Here is a 20,525-nt window from a genome sequence, read left to right as displayed (position 1 = left end):
ACAGTGCCAAAACCACTGGTAAATGGTTTACTGACCATGGTATTACTGTGCTCAATTGGCCTGCTAACTCTCCTGACCTGAAACCCATAGAGCAGGGGTGCCAAACCCTGTTCCTGGCGATCGACTATCCTGCAAAGTTTGGCTCCAACCCTAATCAAACACACCTGCCTTTAATTTTTAAGTGAGCCTGAAGACCTTAATTAGTTGCTTCAGGTGTGTTTGATTAGGATTGGAGCTAAACTTTGCAGGACAGTCGATCGCCAGGAGCAGGGTTGAGCACACCTGCCATAGAGAATCTGTGGGATATTGTGAAGAGAAAGTTGAGAGACGCAAGACCCAACACTCTGGATGAGCTTAAGGCTCTCCATAACACTTCAGCAGTGCCACAGGCTGATTGCCTCCATGCCACGCCGCATTGAAGCAGTCATTTCTGCAAAAGGATTCCCGACCAATTATTGAGTGCATAACTGAACATAATTATTTAAAGGTTGACTTTTTTGTATTAAAACACTTTTCTTTTATTGGTTGGATGAAATATGCTATTTTTTTGAGATAGGAATTTGGGGTTTTCATGAGCTGTATGCCAAAATGATCAGTATTAAAACAATAAAAGACCTGAAATATTTCAGTTGGTGTGCAATGAATCTAAAATATATGACATTATGGAAAATAATGAACTTTATCACAATATGCTAATTTTTGTGGGTCTTGGGATATCTCAAATCCAATGCATACGTGACTCCCAAAAGATAGCAGCAGGCTCTGCTGAGATTCCCAAGATTGCGGAGGACAGTGATGCCCTCAATCACAACTCCTACATCGCTGACTGCCCCATCATTGTCCCGAAGGATGTAGATTTTTATGACCTCCTCTGCCAACTCTGCTTGTACGAAGACTGGTAGATCAGCTGAACCCTACAGGCAAATTTTAAAGAAAACTGGTTAGAGCTTACATTCAAACCTGAATGTTACAAGAAAGCGACAAATACACAAAAGAAATAGCACCTGAAGAAGCAAACATTCTGTTGGACCATATGATAGGTAAAATCTCAAACAAAGTTTACTAGGGGGAGGAGTTGCAAAAATTAACAGCATTCTTCTTAACAAGAGGACAGGTTAATTTTCTACATAGGGACATTTATTTTAAACAATAAACCTAAAATAAAAATGAAAAGAGACCAACTGCGAGCTTCTATGCTGTAAATCAATGCTATAGGCTTTTATTGAGGTCCGCATTATTTCAACCAATTTCTTTATAAACATGTTTAATATTTAAGTAAAATGACTAATGGTTTTGAAACAAAAAAGCTTGTTTAATTGCACTACTTGAAATCAAACTATTTAAGGATGCAAAATTAAACTGATCTGTTTCAGGGAACAAAAATATTACTTTAATTAAAATTAAAACAATGTACCCCTCACCCAGCCTCCCATGTCCTTCAATACCCACCAGGTCTGGATTTGTTGTGAAACAGCTGCGGTAACTGGAGTAATGGAATGAAAATTCAGCTTTAATGTGTATATATATATATATATATATATATATATATATATATATATATATATATATATATATATAAAAATTACTAGCCAAATGGCGATAGAGGGTGGGGGGGGGGGATAGACGGTTGTTTTTTCTGCATTTTTTTTTTTTTATAAATGCAAGCTTAATGAGCTTAAGAAACTTATTTTAGAAACATTAAAAAGCTTACTGTTTTCAAACTTTTAAACGATATTGTATGTGATCTAGGTTTCAGTGCACTAGAATGATTTTACAACGGAGCAGGCCTTAAACTGGCTGACTCCCTATAGTGGGAGCTGATTAAAACGCACCAGTCTATGTTATGTCCACACCATTTTAAATACTTTTGCATGGCGTATTTGTAGTGGTGATTTAAGAGCTCATACTTGAGTTCATGTAGTAATTATGATGTTTTACAAAAACGTGACAGCTTTTTACAAGAAAGAATGTTGTCATTTGAAAGTTCATAAATGATGTGTTCCCTTTTGACAAGCCACTGACCCCAAAGGGGAACCTGTACAAAATCGTTTTCCATTGGGCATGTATAGTTATAGTTGCTTGACCACGGTACACTTATCGTTAGACTTTCAAATGGCGGTTGAAATAAACGGTGATCCAAATAGTACGAACGTTAACCACTCCAAAAAAAAAAAAAAAAAAAAAAAACCCTAACATACATATCGCTGCCCCACTAACTAACTTAGAAAACTACGCTGTTATGTACACATACACACGGTCAATGTTTAATCAACTTTTGAATAAAGTACTGCAAATATACATCGTTATAAAATGACTACTTACAGGAAATTCGAGTAATGCTGTTCACGTCGTTGCTGAGAAAAGCAGTCCTTCAGTGACATGTGCCTCTTGCTTGAGCCACGAAACTTGTTAAACTTCTTAAGATGACGCAAAATACAAACACAATTGTTGGGAAATCCTTAATAATTAACTTCTGAATTAAACATCACAAACATATTTAGTTTTAGCTGGCTAAATTACATAACGTACCACGATATGAGAGGAGTGCGGGTCTTGCCGTTGCTGAGGAAACTCAGGAAAGCCGTCCTTCGGGTGACTTCGATTAAGCTACGAAACTTGTTGAAGATGACGTAAAATACAAAGACAATTGTTAGGAAATGCTTAATAATTATTAACTTTATAATAAAGTGTTACAAACGTAAGTAGGATTAGCTGACTAACGTTACTTACCAGGAGTTGTGAGGAGTTGTGAGGAGTAAGGCTAGTCGACGTCTCTGCTCTGCTGAGGAAAGCAGATATTTTTTTCCTGTGGAGCTGCACACGTGATCACTTTAGCCGCGAAATTTACTCAATTTATTTAAACCGTCATTTATTAAGCTGGAACTTTATTTAGGAAAATTGGTAGGAAATACTTAATAATTTTAGTTTCTAAAACAGATCAGTACAAGTAAATAATTATCAAATATTTCTATTAGAATTCACCAGAAATATTGAGGGTATATTAAAAATATAATTAGTTAGTTAAATACTTATTTATTTTCATTACATAAACTTAAATAATATATGTAAATTTTAGAGAAATTATTTGTTGGATTTTTAATTATTATTTTTAACCTGACCCACTCAAAATATCACTTAAATGATTTCAAAAGATTTTATTAAGTAAATATAGCTCTTTATTTTTGTGAAATTTACTAAGCCACTGAATTATTTTTTACAGTGTGTGCAGCATGAAGACCCGCGTGAAGTGTGTCTTTGTTATGTCTATCCAGTGATTTCCTTATTAATTCAATGCCAAAATTATCTTACTGTTGTTTTACTGAAGAAATATTGATGTTAATTGTAGTTTTTGTTTAAATAAAACAAAACTCATTTCAGATGTTTTCAGTGAAAAAGGTTGGGGTGTGAGTTACAGTCCTTCACACATCTGTGCACTAAAGAACTCATCAGTGATAATGAGCTGCACTTATACATACCCTACTGGATATAAGATTGAGAAAGTGTTCTGGACCAAAAACCCTGTAAAGGCTGAAGAGCCTCCAGATCTGTCTGATGATCCTGAATACAGTCAGAGGCTTCAGTATCTGGGAGACAAACAGCAGAACTGCACCATCAGACTGAGTCATGTGACACAGAACGACCAACACTTGTACTGTTTCAAATTCATCTCTGATGAACCTGATGTGAAATGGCTTGGTAATCCAGGAGTGAATCTTACTGTCACAGGTGACTTTCATGAGGCTGAGCTCTTCTTCTGAGCATTATGTTGAATAATAATCAGTGTATGACAGCAGCACTAGATATAATGTGTGTGTTGTGTTCAGATCTTCAGGTGGAGGCTCCTGAGAGAGTGACAGAGGGTCATAATGTCAGTCTGACATGTAAAAGCAGCTGCACTCTGACTGACAGAGCAACATTCATCTGGTACAGAAACTCACAGCCATTAACTGAGAGAAGAGACAGAAACAATCAACTCCTGCTGCAGTCAGTCAGAAGAGAGGATGCAGGCAGATACAGCTGTGCTCTACATGGACACACTTACATCTCTCCTGCTGCTCAGCTAAATGTCACCTGTGAGTACAGACTCATTAGTTATTTTGAACTTGCTGAGTTAATGATTTGAACTACACATTTCATATGTGTCCTCTTTAGATCCACCAAAAAGCGTCTCAGTGTCCACCAGTCCATCTGTAATATTGGAGGGAGATTCAGTGACTCTGATCTGCAGCAGTGATTCAAACCCTCCTGCAGAAATCAGCTGGTTTAAAGAAAAAAAGTTTGTAGGATCTGGAAGAATCTACAGCATCTCAAAGATCAGCTCTGATCACAGTGGAGAATACAAGTGCAAGTCCAGAAATAAACATGGAGAGAAATACTCTGCTGGTGTGACTTTAAACGTCACATGTGCGTATATTAGATTGTTTTTATAATTTTAGCTCACATTAATATTTTTTTAATTTATAAGAGGTCTTTAATAGTGTGGTGATTGTTTTCAGATCCTCCCAGGAATGTCTCAGTGTCTATAAATGGATCAGGTGTAATAGTGGAGGGAGATTCAGTGACTCTGATCTGCAGCAGTGATTCAAACCCTCCTGCTCTGAACTTCAGCTGGTTTAAGGAGAATCAAAGCTCAGCTGTTGGATCTGGACAGAGTTTCAGTGCACTACAGAGTGGACGCTTCTACTGTGAGGCTCACAATCAACATGGATCTCAGAGATCAGACGCTGTTACTGTCACTGTTAAAGGTAGAGCAGTTTGACAGAAAAATAATGATAGAGCAAGTGTTGAAGCTCATTTATATAAATCATTTTCTGCTAAGGTTTCTACACTGTAAAAAATGATTCACTTTATTTACTCAATAAAATTGTTTAAAATGTTACATTCAATATTATTAATTAAATTTAACACTTTATAATTAATTATTAATAATCAAATTAGATGGTTACAACCAACCATTCAAAATGAGTAGAATAACATGAAAAAATTAATTAAAATTTTCACAAAAATATTGATGTTATTGAAAACAAACAAACAAAAAACACTATGCTAAAGAATACTATGTTATACATGCCAGGCCAGTAGTTGGGGATCATTAAACACTATACATGTTCACATTTTTGTTGCTTAAATAGATATGATACAGGCATCATGTTCAGAAGTGTGTGTCTTCAGTCCCCCAAAAGTTATTGAAGACACCTAAGGTTCACAAACAGAATCACTGAAGGAAAAAAGGGTACATTTATAGGGTTACCATTATAGTGGTCAGTGTTTGCTTTAGTTGGGCTCTTGACCCTTGACTTTTTAATGTTACATTTTGTACTGTTGTTGTAACTCAATTATAACAGCAAGTTTTGCTGACAGAATTGCGGTGGTCTTTGTTTGGCTTGAGCGTTATAAATTGAGCCTGTTATCGGAGACAAATTGACATTCATTAAAGCAACATCTGTAATTCTGCAATAGAAGACCTGGATTTTTGTATGAAATCCAGAGTTTAAGAATTCTGATTAAGGAAAAAAAAATGTGATGGAGAAGGGAAACTTTCTCTTTGGCACTAAGTGACATCAAGAAACAGCATATGTTTCTCAAGAATGGTGACAGACAACATGATGGGATTCATAAATCAGTTTTGATTGGTGGCACCCAGAATGCAGTGCAACAAGCTTTTTGATGGTCACCATTGTTGAGATTCTCAGGCTGATTCTTGATGTTTGTGTGCCTAAATAACCTTTTTTGTGCCTTTTTTTTTTTAAATGTCCAGACCTTATGCTTTTCAAACATAGGACAACTGAAATCCAGACCAAATGCTGTCAAAACAAGCAACACCACTTGGTCTTACTCTTTATTGGCTTATCTAGCAGCAATCTCACAATTACAGCAACCAAAAAAAGTTTTGCTTCAAAGGTTAAGGGTAAAGTTCCCAACTACAGCAAACACTGACCACCGTAATGGTAACCAAATTTTAGATTATTCTCCTGCAGTGATTTTGTTTGTTAACATCAGGTGTCTCCAGTTTTGGTAGCTTGAAAACATGAGCTTTTGAACATGATGCCTGTATCATCTCCATGTAATCAACTAACACATGAATTTGTGAATTACATTTTTGGGCTGTGTTTCTTAGTCGCCAACTACTGGCCTGGTATGCACAACATAGTGTTCATAGTGTGTTGTTTTTCTTTCTCAAAGAAATGTTATTTTTTTTGTTGTTGTTTCTATTTGTTTAAGCTTAGCTTATTTTTTGTGCTATTTAACTCATTTTGAATGGTTAATTTCTAAGTATCTCATTTGATTAATTCTAATGAATTCTTATGTGTTAAATTTAATTAATAATATTGCTTGTAATCTGTTGCCACAATTTTATTAACTAAATATAATGTATTATTTTTAACAGTGTACGCCAACTACACACACATTTCCTATCATGTATGCCTATGAAAGATGGTCAAACCAATCACAGTAGGTATGGGGCGGGTTAAAATGTGCAACCCCGCCTCTATATGCAGGCTGCAGCTGGGTGCTTCTCGTTTTATCCAACAAAACCGATATTTTTAAATACATTTTAATTATTTTTTTCATGTTATTTTACTCATTTTGAATAATTTCTTTCAAGCATCTCATTTGATTAATTCCAATTAATTCTAATGTGTTAAATGTAATAAACAATATTGCTTGTAATCTGTTGCCACAATATAATTGAGTAAATATAGAGTATCACTTTTTACAGTGTAGAGAACCTCCTTGGACAGTCCATTCTTGCAAAATGCTTCCAATTATTATTTATGACTCAAAATGAATGTTTTGTGCAGATGTTAATGACTGTCCAGTAGACCTAACAAGACAACTTGTTTACATTTACTTGCATGTGTTTTGTTTTTGCTGTTGTAGTTCATAATTATTAGAGTAGAGGAACATTTTCTGAACTCAGTAACAATATCAGAATCGAAATATATATATATATATATATATATATATATATAAAAATGTATTAAAATAATTTAAATAAATTAATTGTAATAATTGTTTAAGCAATTATAAATTAAATAAAATATGCTATATGCAACAAATAAATAGCACGGAGAAAAATATATGTTAGTGCAAGATTCCCATCAAACATATTCAAGCAGATAAAAAAAATCTTTTTATCTTGCAGATAAAAAAATCATGGTTTCTATTCCTATGTAGACATTATGTCATATTTTAGTATTTATATTTTCTGCTTTAGGTGGACATAATACAGTCCTGTACACAGCTGTAGTGATTGCAGTCGGATGTGGAGTTTTATTTCTTATCTGCATCATCATGTTCATGAGGTGAGATCTTTGGTTTCATATTTCACATTGGTGTACTCATTCATAATTATTAATTATGTTTATCTCTGCTCTACAGGAAGAGACAAGGAAGTGCAGTGTCAGACGCAAGGCAGATTCAGGTCAGAACATACAGTGTAGAAATATCATCCATCTTAAGTTAAATTACATGTGGTGCTGTGATGTACAACATATTTTTGACTTTGGTATCTGAATCCAGCATGTCAAAGAATGAGAAATCAGTGCGTTTTATTAAATCTTCTTATAGGGATCTAATGTTTGCAGGAACAGGAATCTCATGCAGGTGATTTTAGTTTTAAAGTTTACTTTTCTGAAATGTCTTGGCTTCTTTCTCCAGCTTCACCTGCCTTCCAGCTCAGACAGAAACCACTTTGATGATGGTCTGTATGACAGAGTTTCTGCCAACAGATCAGATCAGACCGCAGGACAGACAAATTACTCAAACATCCAACACATCAGAAACAATGAAAGCGATTATGAGAATCTGAGAATGGACCATCCTGATTCAGCGGTGGGGTGAGAAACTAAACAGATTTGAAACATTTTCTCTTTTTTATTTTATATATATATATATATAACAACTTGCATGATCCCTCTGAACTGACTGAACTTTGATGAGCTCCTGAATGACTTGTTTTGGCTCTCAATCAGTCTAGAAAAAAGTTCTCCCTTCATATTTGATTATGTCGTTCCACAGATCCGTTGTGATGATGGATAAATCAGTGATTTACAGCACAGTCTATGATCCAGGACCTGCCCGATGGATTGTAAATTAAGCTGAATGTAAACACACCTCAGTTACTGCAGCTTTAAATCAAATGTTTATAATCGTGTCTTTATGTGTCAAGTCACATCACATTTCTCCTTGTCTGTTGATTGCCTGTAGTTAAAGTGCTGGTCAACCAACACACAAACTAGAAGGATTTCAGAAGTGGTTGTTTGTATCATTGAACGTAGATTTTTTTGTTAAGACTGTGTCTGTGTGGGAAGTTACAGCATTGACTGTCTGCATTAAATGTGTGTTCAAACACTTTCTGTTAAAAAAACCTGAAACACCTTCAAACTTGTTTTATGAAATATGAAAAACAGACACAAAACACAAAAACAGATGCTTACTGAAGAGTTACTAAGGCAAATGATGATGTAACATCGAGACTTCATGGAAAATGATAAAACGTGCTATTAACAGAAGGTGTTTCAACAGGAATTTAATGCAGCTAATCGAGTTGTAACTTCCCTCACAGACACACCAAATCTAGGTAAAATGACTTAAATAACCACCACTGAAATTTGTCCTGTTTGTGGTAGATATATATATATATATAGTAGTGTAGAAGCGTGAGTGAGCGCAGGCTTCAGTGTCCAGCAGGTACAGGTCCAGGTGTAGAAGCGCGTGTGACACATGACATGTGTGTCCCTGGAGCACAAAACCAGCCATCAGTAGCACAGGTATATGTGTAGCAATATACAAAAATACATAGTATGGATCAAAATTATAGATTTTTATTTCATGCCAAAAATCATTAGGATATTAAGGTCAAGTTCCATGAAGATATTTTGTAAATATATCAAATATGCATTGTAAATGACTTTATTTGAACAACTTCAGAGGTGATTTTCTCAATAGGCCTATTTAGGCCTTTATTTATTTATTTATTTATTTTATTTTATTTTTTTTTTTGCACCCTCAGATTCCAGATTTTTCAAATAGTTCTCAGCTTTCAGATGATGTATAAATATTCAAATTGAAAATAAATAAATAAATACTGACACTTCAGACTGTTTTTGTGGTCCAGGGCACTTATCCAGATAATCACTGGAATGCACCGATCTGCAAAAAAAAAAAATATATATATATACAGTATTGTTCAAAATAATAGCAGTACAATGTGACTAACCAGAATAATCAAGGTTTTTAGTATATTTTTTATTGCTACGTGGCAAACAAGTTACCAGTAGGTTCATTAGATTGTCAGAAAACAAACAAGACCCAGCATTCATGATATGCACGCTCTTAAGGCTGTGCAATTGGGCAATTAGTTGAAAGGGGTGTGTTCAAAAAAATAGCAGTGTCTACCTTTGACTGTACAAACTCAAAACTATTTTGTACAAACATTTTTTTTTTCTGGGATTTAGCAATCCTGTGAATCACTAAACTAATATTTAGTTGTATGACCACAGTTTTTTAAAACTGCTTGACATCTGTGTGGCATGGAGTCAACCAACTTGTGGCACCTCTCAGCTGTTATTCCACTCCATGATTCTTTAACAACATTCCACAATTCATTCACATTTCTTGGTTTTGCTTCAGAAACAGCATTTTTGATATCACCCCACAAGTTCTCAATTGGATTAAGGTCTGGAGATTGGGCTGGCCACTCCATAACATTAATTTTGTTGGTTTGGAACCAAGACTTTGCCCGTTTACTAGTGTGTTTTGGGTCATTGTCTTGTTGAAACAACCATTTCAAGGGCATGTCCTCTTCAGCATAGGGCAACATGACCTCTTCAAGTATTTTAACATATGCAAACTGATCCATGATCCCTGGTATGCGATAAATAGGCCCAACACCATAGTAGGAGAAACATGCCCATATCATGATGCTTGCACCTCCATGCTTCACTGTCTTCACTGTGTACTGTGGCTTGAATTCAGAGTTTGGGGGTCGTCTCACAAACTGCCTGTGGCCCTTGGACCCAAAAAGAACAATTTTACTCTCATCAGTCCACAAAATGTTCCTCCATTTCTCTTTAGGCCAGTTGATGTGTTCTTTGGCAAATTGTAACCTCTTCTGCACATGCCTTTTTTTTAACAGAGGGACTTTGCGGGGGATTCTTGAAAATAGATTAGCTTCACACAGACGTCTTCTAACTGTCACAGTACTTACAGGTAACTCCAGACTGTCTTTGATCATCCTGGAGGTGATCATTGGCTGAGCCTTTGCCATTCTGGTTATTCTTCTATCCATTTTGATGGTTGTCTTCCGTTTTCTTCCACGTCTCTCTGGTTTTGCTCTCCATTTTAAGGCATTGGAGATCATTTTAGCTGAACAGCCTATCATTTTTTGCACCTCTTTATAGGTTTTCCCCTCTCTAATCAACTTTTTAATCAAAGTACGCTGTTCTTCTGAACAATGTCTTGAACGACCCATTTTCCTCAGCTTTCAAATGCATGTTCAACAAGTGTTGGCTTCATCCTTAAATAGGGGCCACCTGATTCACACCTGTTTCTTCACAAAATTGATGACCTCAGTGATTGAATGCCACACTGCTATTTTTTTGAACACACCCCTTTCAACTAATTCAACTAATTGCCCAATTGCACAGCCTTAAGAGCGTGCATATCATGAATGCTGGGTCTCATTTGTTTTCTGAGAATCTACTGAACCTACTGGTAACTTGTTTGCCACGTAGCAATAAAAAAATATACGAAAAACCTTGATTATTCTGGTTAGTCACATTGTACTGCTATTATTTTGAACAATACTGTATATTAGTGCTGTCAATCGATAAAAAAAAATTAACTAATTAATCGCACAATTTTTTAAAATTAATCGCGATTAATCTCAATTAAAAGTCTGAAACTTTTTGGATATGTAAATGTAAAATGTAAATAATTAATGTAAACTCAAGACAAAGAAACTATTTAAATTCAAAATATAATTGTTTATTGGAATTTTTGTTTAACTTGTAACACAGATTTTCTCATGTAAACAAATACCTGCAATAAACCATCAATATCCTCCAAATTAACTGTTGGCTTGAAAGCCATATTTATTACAGAAATAAAAACACAGGCATGTAAGTACCATTTGAATTTCAAAACAATCAATGCCAATAAAAAACAAAAATGATTTCCATGTTGAATTCTAAGTGGACTGCAAAAAAATTCCAAAGTATAGTCATTGCCAGTGCTTTAAGTGGGCCGGTACGCACCGTACTCAGTACCGCCACTTCCAAATATAGCTCTTGAGCGAACAGCCACCTCTCCGTGCGCCCAGAACGTGCTTTTAGAGTACCAGTACGCTCATTTGGACATCTGTTTTAATAGAGGTTTTAATCTTTTACCTGCGCTGCCGATTTTCAGAGCGCCCTTCACAATGCAAGCTTCCTAATTCATCCCACCCAGAGCAGAAACTACGTTACCCATTCACCCTTAAGTTACACAAGTGAATAGCGCATGTGTCGCTTTTCCCACTGTTAAGTGTCAACAACTCAACGTGGCCGGAGAAGGTGTGTGAAACTCGTTGTGAGTGTACACAACGCTCGGTTCGGTTAAAAATCAAATACAGTGTGTTTCTTGGCTTCAGACTCTGAATACTGCAAGAACAAGACCAGAATCAGATGATTCGCTGACTGACACCTCACCAAATTCGAATCCTATCACTGCAGGTCAGACTCAAGCTTATGAAGCAATGCAGCTCTTTCAGGTAGGGTGACCAGACGTCCCGAAAAATTCGGGACAGTCCCGAAATCTAAACTGTTGTCCCGACTCCCGAATCTGGCCCTAATTGTCCCTGAAGTTATACTAAAGCAAAATCTTGAGTATTTATTGTCTGATAAACATTAAAAACTGTCTGCGGAGGTTGATTCGTCCTGCAGCCCCCGCTGGCTGCTCATTGGCTGCAGCATCTTTTTTCTAAGTTCTAAAAAAATACCGTAGACGGCAAGGCACAAATTTAGATATTCATTTATCTAATTAATCTATAGCCTATGCACAAAGACAATATGATCTTTTTGTCCCCTTTTTGTTTTAAAGCTTGATGAAGAGAGAGAGCGCAAGTTGCTGCAGCTGCGAGGAGGACAGTGATGCACGCGTACAGGAGTGATTGACAGTTCGCGGCACTGTGTACAAAAAATACTCCGCTACACTATTATTTCGTTATTTTCGTTTAAGCTTATTAACGTTAGCGTTACAGAAAGGTCTGATATACGCACTGTTACAACAGTCATTGCTTTTTTGTTTTTTTTTAAACAATGACATTTGAGTTCATGATTTTAATGTTGCTGTTTCTTGTGGCAGACTGAATGAAGAGTAATGTTTCTTGTGGCAGACTGAAGAGTAATCCGGCAGAGTTTTATACTGAAACTTTCCGTCTAAAAGTCCTTCCTTGGTCTTATCCATATTTCTTTGCACGTTGAACACACATAGGCCACAACCGGAAATAAAAAAAATGGCAACCGCGTTAATTGCGTTATTTTTTTTTAACCCATTAAATATTTCAAATTAATCGAATGCGTTAACGCGCTAATTTTGACAGCACTAATATATATATATATATATATATATATATATATACTTTTTACTTTCGTAATGCATGTTGCTGGTCTTATTTTTAATGTTTGAGAGAAAGTAGCCTATAGCGGTAAGAATTCAGAACGATCCAACTTGGCAGAAATTCATGAAAAACAGTAAGTGGTAAAGACCATTCATTTTTTACATGAAGGATTAATAAAACTTTGGTTTCAGAATCACACAAGGCTGAAAAGTCGATCTCAGAGTGAATGCAACACATTACATGAGACTGACCCAGTGTGCTGCTGTCTTATGATACTGTAACCTTTAACCTGGAAGAAGAAGCTAAAGCTGGGAAAGTAAACGCCAAGGACAACATGAAGTGTCTTCTGTTTGGCATCTGCCCTGCGATGCATTTCTAATCGTGAAACTGACAGAAAGAAGGGATTTGTTTAGTTTTTTAACATTTCTTCTTGGTCAGTTGGTCTTGGTTGTTTAGAAAATTGGAAAAACTGCTAAGATATGTATTTATTTAGCCATCAACCACAGAATATTCCTCTAGCGTTCTCACACAGCTGTTTTTGGGAACCAAATAATATAACATGTTAGCAGCATTCTCTGTAGGTTCTTTTTTATCCAGACAATAACAGAACGTTCTAGCATTAGCTGGGAATCAATTATTAGATTTATTCTGAATTATTAATTAACCGTATTTTCTCAAGGCTTGTTCTACATTTCATTTCAGACTTGAGGATGTTAAACCGCAGAAGGAGCTAGAGTTTCCGTCAAACATCTGTGTGTTTAAACCAGATGTGTTATCATTACTGCTGACTATATATCAACATGTTTATTTAATCTGCTTTATTAGGGATAGAGAGATCATTTATTAAACCAGCTGACGGCTGTTGATCTGTTTCCTCAAAATCCTGTTATAAAGTCGTTCAGGTAACATACTGTACGTTTAGCACTGAAATCAGGTTTGAGTATCTGAAAACACTCATGTTCACACATTTCTCAGTTCTCTCCAGAGCTGGGCAGCACAAACACAGAAAATGACACCATGATGTTTCCATTAGGAGTGTTTTATTCCAGACTCGGTCTGAGTCCAGGGAACAGAAACTCCCAACAAACTCACTCATGAACACAGTCCAGACGTCAGTCAGAAGAATTGACCGCTCAATGACTATTAACAAAGCTTTAAACAAAAGCAGCGTTCACTGTCTCACAGCACACACACGTGCAGGCAAGAGCTCATCACACACACACACACACACACACACACACACACACACACACACACACACACTCACAAACACTCACACTCACTCACACACACACACACTTGTTGACCAAGAACCACAGTTTTAGGGAGGACTCTTGACTCAGATCTATCCTGCCTAAACACACTCGGCCTCGTCTCACCCCTAAATCAACAAATCAAGAACAAGAAATTATATATAAAAATGAAATCCCCAATTTATTTTTACAATATATATCCATCCATCCATCCATCCATCCATCCATCCATCATCTTCCGCTTATCCGGGGCCGGGTCGCGGGGGCAACAGTCTAAGCAGAGACGCCCAGACTTCCCTCTCCCTAGCCACTTCCTCCAGCTCTTCCGGGGGGACCCCGAGGCGTTCCCAGGCCAGCCGGGAGACATAGTCCCTCCAGCGTGTCCTAGGTCTTCCCCGGGGCCTCCTCCCGGTGAGACGTGCCTGGAACACCTCCCTGGGAAGGCGTCCAGGAGGCATCCGAAATAGATGCCCGAGCCACCTCAGCTGGCTCCTCTCGATGTGGAGGAGCAACGGCTCTACTCTGAGCTCCTCCCGAGTGACCGAGCTTCTCACCCTATCTCTAAGGGAGCGCCCAGCCACCCGACGGAGAAAGCTCATTTCGGCCGCCTGTATCCGGGATCTTGTCCTTTCGGTCATGACCCACAGCTCATGACCATAGGTGAGAGTAGGAACGTAGATTGACCGGTAAATCGAGAGCTTTGCCTTACAGCTCAGCTCCTTCTTCACCACGACAGACCGGTACAGCGACCGCATTACTGCAGAAGCTGCACCGATCCGTCTGTCAATCTCACGTTCCATCCTTCCCTCACTCGTGAACAAGACTCCAAGATACCTGAACTCCTCCACTTGAGGCAGGAACTCTCCACCAACCTGAAGTGGGCAATCCACCCTTTTCCGACTGAGAACCATGGCCTCGGACTTGGAGGTGCTGATTCTCATCCCAGCCGATTCACACTCGGCTGCAAACCGTCCCAATGCACACTGAAGGTCCTGGTCTGAGGATGCCAACACGACAACATCATCCGCAAAAAGCAGCGAAATCGTATGGTCCCCAAACCGGACACTCTCCGGCCCTTGGCTGCGCCTAGAAATTCTGTCCATAAAAATTATGAACAGAACCGGTGACAAAGGGCAGCCCTGCCGGAGTCCAACATGCACCGGGAACAGGTCTGACTTACTGCCGGCAATGCAAACCAAGCTCTTGCTCCGGTCGTACAGGGACCGAACAGCCCTAAGTAGGGAGCCGCCGACCCCATACTCCCGGAGCACCCTCCACAGGATGTCGCGAGGAACACGGTCGAATGCCTTCTCCAAGTCCACAAAACACATGTGGACTGGTTGGGCAAACTCCCATGAACCCTCCAGCACCCTGGAAAGGGTATAGAGCTGGTCCAGTGTTCCACGACCGGGACGAAAACCACACTGTTCCTCCTGGATCCGAGGTTCCACTATCGGCCAAATTCTCCTCTCCAGTACCCTGGCATAGACTTTTCCAGGGAGGCTGAGAAGTGTGATCCCCCTATAGTTGGAACACACTCTCCGGTCCCCCTTCTTGAAAAGAGGGACCACCACCCCGGTCTGCCAGTCCAGAGGTACTGTCCCCAACCGCCATGCGATGTTGCAGAGGCGTGCCAGCCAAGACAGCCCCACAACATCCAGAGAATTGAGGTACTCGGGGCGGATCTCGTCCACCCCCGGTGCCTTGCCACCGAGGAGCTTTTTAACTACCTCGATGACTTCAGCCCGGGTGATGGACGAGTGCTCCTCCGAGTCCCCAGCCACTGCTTCCTCAACGGAACACAAGTCGGTGGGATTGAGAAGATCCTCGAAGTATTCCTTCCACCGCCCGACGATATCCCCAGTTGAGGTCAACAGGTGCCCATCTCTACTGTAAACAGTGTTGGTAGGGCACTGCTTCCCCCTCCTGAGGCGTCGAACAGTTTGCCAGAATCTCTTCGAGGCCAACCGATAGTCCTTCTCCATGGCCTCACCGAACTCCTCCCAGGCCCGAGTTTTTGCCTCCATGACTACCCGGGCTGCAGTCCGCTTGGCCTGCCGGTACCTGTCAGCTGCCTCCGGAGTCCCACAAGCCATCCAGGCCCGATAGGACTCCTTCTTCAGCTTGACAGCATCCCTTACTTCCGGTGTCCACCACCGGGTTCGGGGATTGCCGCCTCGACAGGCACCGGAGACCTTACGGCCACAGCTCCGAGCAGCCGCAGCGACAATGGAGGTGGAGAACATGGTCCACTCGGACTCAATATCTCCAGACTCCCTCGGGATCCGGTCGAAGCTTTGCCGGAGGTGGGAGTTGAAGATCTCTCTGACAGGGGGCTCGGCCAAACGTTCCCAACAGACCCTCACAGTACGTTTGGGTCTGCCGAGTCTGTCCAGCTTCCTCCCCCGCCATCGGATCCAACTCACCACCAGGTGGTGATCAGTTGACAGCTCCGCCCCTCTCTTCACCCGAGTGTCCAAGACATATGGCCGAAGGTCTGATGACACGACCACAAAGTCGATCATCGACCTCCGGCCAAGGGTGTCCTGGTGCCACGTGCACTGGTGGACACCCTTATGCTTGAACATGGTGTTCGTTATGGACAAACCGTGGTTAGCACAGAAATCCAATAACAGAACACCGCTCGGATTCAGGTCAGGGGGGCCGTTCCTCCCAATCACGCCCCTCCAGGTGTCACTGTCACTGCCCACGTGAGCGTTGAAGTCCCCCAGTAGAACGACGGAGTCTCCAGTCGGAGCACTTTCCAGCACCCCTCCCAGAGACTCCAAGAAGGCCGGGTAGTCCGCACTGCCGTTCGGCCCGTAGGCACAAACGACAGTGAGAGACCTATCCCCGACTCGAAGGCGCAGGGAAGCGACCCTCTCGTTCACCGGGGTAAACTCCAACACATGGCGGCTGAGCTGGGGGGCTATTAGCAAACCCACTCCAGCCCTCCGCCTCTCACCATGGGCAACTCCAGAGTGGTAGAGAGTCCAGCCTCTCTCAAGAAGTGTGGTTCCAGAGCCCAAGCTGTGTGTTGAGGTGAGCCCGACTATCTCTAGTCGGTACCTCTCGACCTCCCGCACAAGCTCAGGCTCCTTCCCCGCCAACGAGGTGACATTCCACGTCCCTAAAGCCAGATTCCGTGTCCAGAGATCGGGTCGTCGGGGGTCTCGCCTTCGACTGTCGCCCGATCCTCTATGCACCGGCCCCTTACGCTCCCTCCTGCAGGTGGTGAGCCCACAGGAGGGCGGCCCCACGTCACTCCTTCGGGCTAAGCCCGGCCGGACCCCATGGGGGAAGGCCCGGCCACCAGGCGCTCGCATACGAGCCCCAACCCCGGGCCTGGCTCCAGGGTGGGGCCCCGGCTGCGCCATGCCGGGCGACGTCACGGTCCTTGATTTTAATTTTGCCATAAGGGGTTTTATGAACTGTTCTTAGTCTGGCCCGTCACCAAGGACCTGTTTGCCTTGGGAGACCCTACCAGGAGCATATAGCCCCAGACAACATAGCTCCCAGGATCATTCGGGTACTCAAACCTCTCCACCACGATAAGGTGACAGTTCAAGGAGAGGTATATATATATATAATATGTGATTAAATAACATTATTACTGTAAAATTGAAACATTTGACAGTAATAAATCTGAATTAACCTCATCTGAAAATAATGAATTATATAAAAAAAAAAAAAAAAAAAAAAAAAAAGCCTCTGGATGAAGCAGTGATGAGAATTTTGGAGGGGCAATGTGTTTGATTTTTATTAAAATTATGTCAAAACTGATTCTAAAATAATCGTGATTTAATTTAATCCTAAAACTAATTTCTTATTTGTTTCGTTGGTTTTGGGCTAAATCGAGCATGTTTGTCTGTGTCTCTCAGTCTGTGTGTATGCTGCAGGGGTTTGTTCCGGCGTCCAGAGCCGCTCGGTAGAGACTGATGAAGTGTCTGTAGAGAGGAGCACATCCCAGCCACGCTTCCTGAAACTGCACAGAGCCTGTGAAGAGGAGCTCATCCTGACCTGCTAGCGGGCCGCACGGCCGCAGTGTCTTCACACGCCCCCGCCGCCGGACACAAACACACGGCTCTTCTGACGGTACACCTGACTCAACCACAACACCACTGACACCTGACCTTCATCATACTCCTCCTCCTCCACGTGATGTACACTGCCACGCACCACTGAGATTTACAACATTAACAGAATAAAAGTCATCTTTTGAACATCTTATGTCATGCAATTAACATCAAGCAGGTAAAACATTTTCATTTTAATTAGCCTATTTTCCAAAATATATGTTTTTTTTTTTTTTTTCTGAAATGTGATTCTGTATTATTTTCGAAGTGACGTGTATAATGTAATTAAAGTCAAGCATGCAAAATATGCACATATATATTTTTTTTCGTTTTAATTACCCTGTTTTTGGAATTTAATTCACATTTATTATCATTTGACACATGCTGCAACTTATTTTCCAAAGCGACTTATATAATGCAATCAATGTCAAGCACACAAAACATAAGATACATGTTTATAGTACTGTTATTAACCGGTACTTTACATTATTTCTGAATGTAGTAATAAAATGTAAAAAAAATTCTCTCAACAACAAAGACTGTGTGACTTACTTTCTGGAGAATAATGTACATTCTGACTTCACTGGAGTTTAATAATAGTAAATAAGCGTTTGAAGCAGTAAGAAGCAGGTGGATCTTACCAAAGTCACTGGTGCAGATCGCCATCAGCAGCTCCTCATCAGAGCAGGGCCTGCATGCAGCTGAAACACACACACACACACACACACACACACACACACACACACACGTGAACACATGTCCTCCTCAGATGTGTCTGACTCCAGCTGTGCCCTGTGATCTCTGAACTTTGCCCTCTGACCCTGTTCAGATGAACCAAAATCTAACATCTTCATTATTATTATAACAATTCTTAGAATAGGTTTTATATTCACAACAATACTAATAATAGTAATTATAATAATAAAACATTTATAGAACATTCTTTAATGGTATTTTATATTATTATTATTATTATATATATATATATATATATATATATATATATATATATATATATATATATATATATATATACAGTATTGTTCAAAATAATAGCAGTACAATGTGACTAACCAGAATAATCAAGGTTTTTCGTATATTTTTTTATTGCTACGTGGCAGACAAGTTACCAGTAGGTTCAGTAGATTCTCAGAAAACAAATGAGACCCAGCATTCATGATATGCACGCTCTTAAGGCTGTGCAATTGGGCAATTAGTTGAATTAGTTGAAAGGGGTGTGTTCAAAAAAATAGCAGTGTGGCATTCAATCACTGAGGTCATCAATTTTGTGAAGAAACAGGTGTGAATCAGGTGGCCCCTATTTAAGGATGAAGCCAACACTTGTTGAACATGCATTTGAAAGCTGAGGAAAATGGGTCGTTCAAGACATTGTTCAGAAGAACAGCGTACTTTGATTAAAAAGTTGATTAGAGAGGGGAAAACCTATAAAGAGGTGCAAAAAATGATAGGCTGTTCAGCTAAAATGATCTCCAATGCCTTAAAATGGAGAGCAAAACCAGAGAGACGTGGAAGAAAACGGAAGACAACCATCAAAATGGATAGAAGAATAACCAGAATGGCAAAGGCTCAGCCAATGATCACCTCCAGGATGATCAAAGACAGTCTGGAGTTACCTGTAAGTACTGTGACAGTTAGAAGACGTCTGTGTGAAGCTAATCTATTTTCAAGAATCCCCCGCAAAGTCCCTCTGTTAAAAAAAAGGCATGTGCAGAAGAGGTTACAATTTGCCAAAGAACACATCAACTGGCCTAAAGAGAAATGGAGGAACATTTTGTGGACTGATGAGAGTAAAATTGTTCTTTTTGGGTCCAAGGGCCACAGGCAGTTTGTGAGACGACCCCCAAACTCTGAATTCAAGCCACAGTACACAGTGAAGACAGTGAAGCATGGAGGTGCAAGCATCATGATATGGGCATGTTTCTCCTACTATGGTGTTGGGCCTATTTATCGCATACCAGGGATCATGGATCAGTTTGCATATGTTAAAATACTTGAAGAGGTCATGTTGCCCTATGCTGAAGAGGGCATGCCCTTGAAATGGTTGTTTCAACAAGACAATGACCCAAAACACACTAGTAAACGGGCAAAGTCTTGGTTCCAAACCAACAAAATTTATGTTATGGAGTGGCCAGCCCAATCTCCAGACCTTAATCCAATTGAGAACTTGTGGGTGATATCAAAAATGCTGTTTCTGAAGCAAAACCAAGAAATGTGAATGAATTGTGGAATGTTGTTAAAGAATCATGGAGTGGAATAACAGCTGAGAGGTGCCACAAGTTGGTTGACTCCATGCCACACAGATGTCAAGCAGTTTTAAAAAACTGTGGTCATACAACTAAATATTAGTTTAGTGATTCACAGGATTGCTAAATCCCAGAAAAAAAAAAATGTTTGTACAAAATAGTTTTGAGTTTGTACAGTCAAAGGTAGACACTGCTATTTTTTTGAACACACCCCTTTCAACTAATTGCCCAATTGCACAGCCTTAAGAGCGTGCATATCATGAATGCTGGGTCTTGTTTGTTTTCTGACAATCTACTGAACCTACTGGTAACTTGTTTGCCACGTAGC

General features: G+C 40.0%; 1 long non-coding RNA gene across 1 annotated transcript; it reads right to left on the bottom strand.

Moving 5' to 3' along the window:
* Nucleotides 1–680: 680 nt before the first annotated feature.
* Nucleotides 681–5,912, bottom strand: LOC127939885 (uncharacterized). The gene is made up of 3 exons (XR_008148937.1): nucleotides 2,530–5,912; nucleotides 2,323–2,417; nucleotides 681–914 (listed from the first exon to the last, which is right to left on the bottom strand). It is a non-coding gene; the product is annotated as an uncharacterized LOC127939885 (long non-coding RNA).
* Nucleotides 5,913–20,525: the final 14,613 nt, after the last annotated feature.

This window comes from Carassius gibelio, chromosome A1 (genome assembly GCF_023724105.1).
Source record: "Carassius gibelio isolate Cgi1373 ecotype wild population from Czech Republic chromosome A1, carGib1.2-hapl.c, whole genome shotgun sequence".
Lineage (NCBI taxonomy): Eukaryota > Metazoa > Chordata > Actinopteri > Cypriniformes > Cyprinidae > Carassius > Carassius gibelio.
This window is presented reverse-complemented; position numbering and strand designations above follow the sequence as displayed.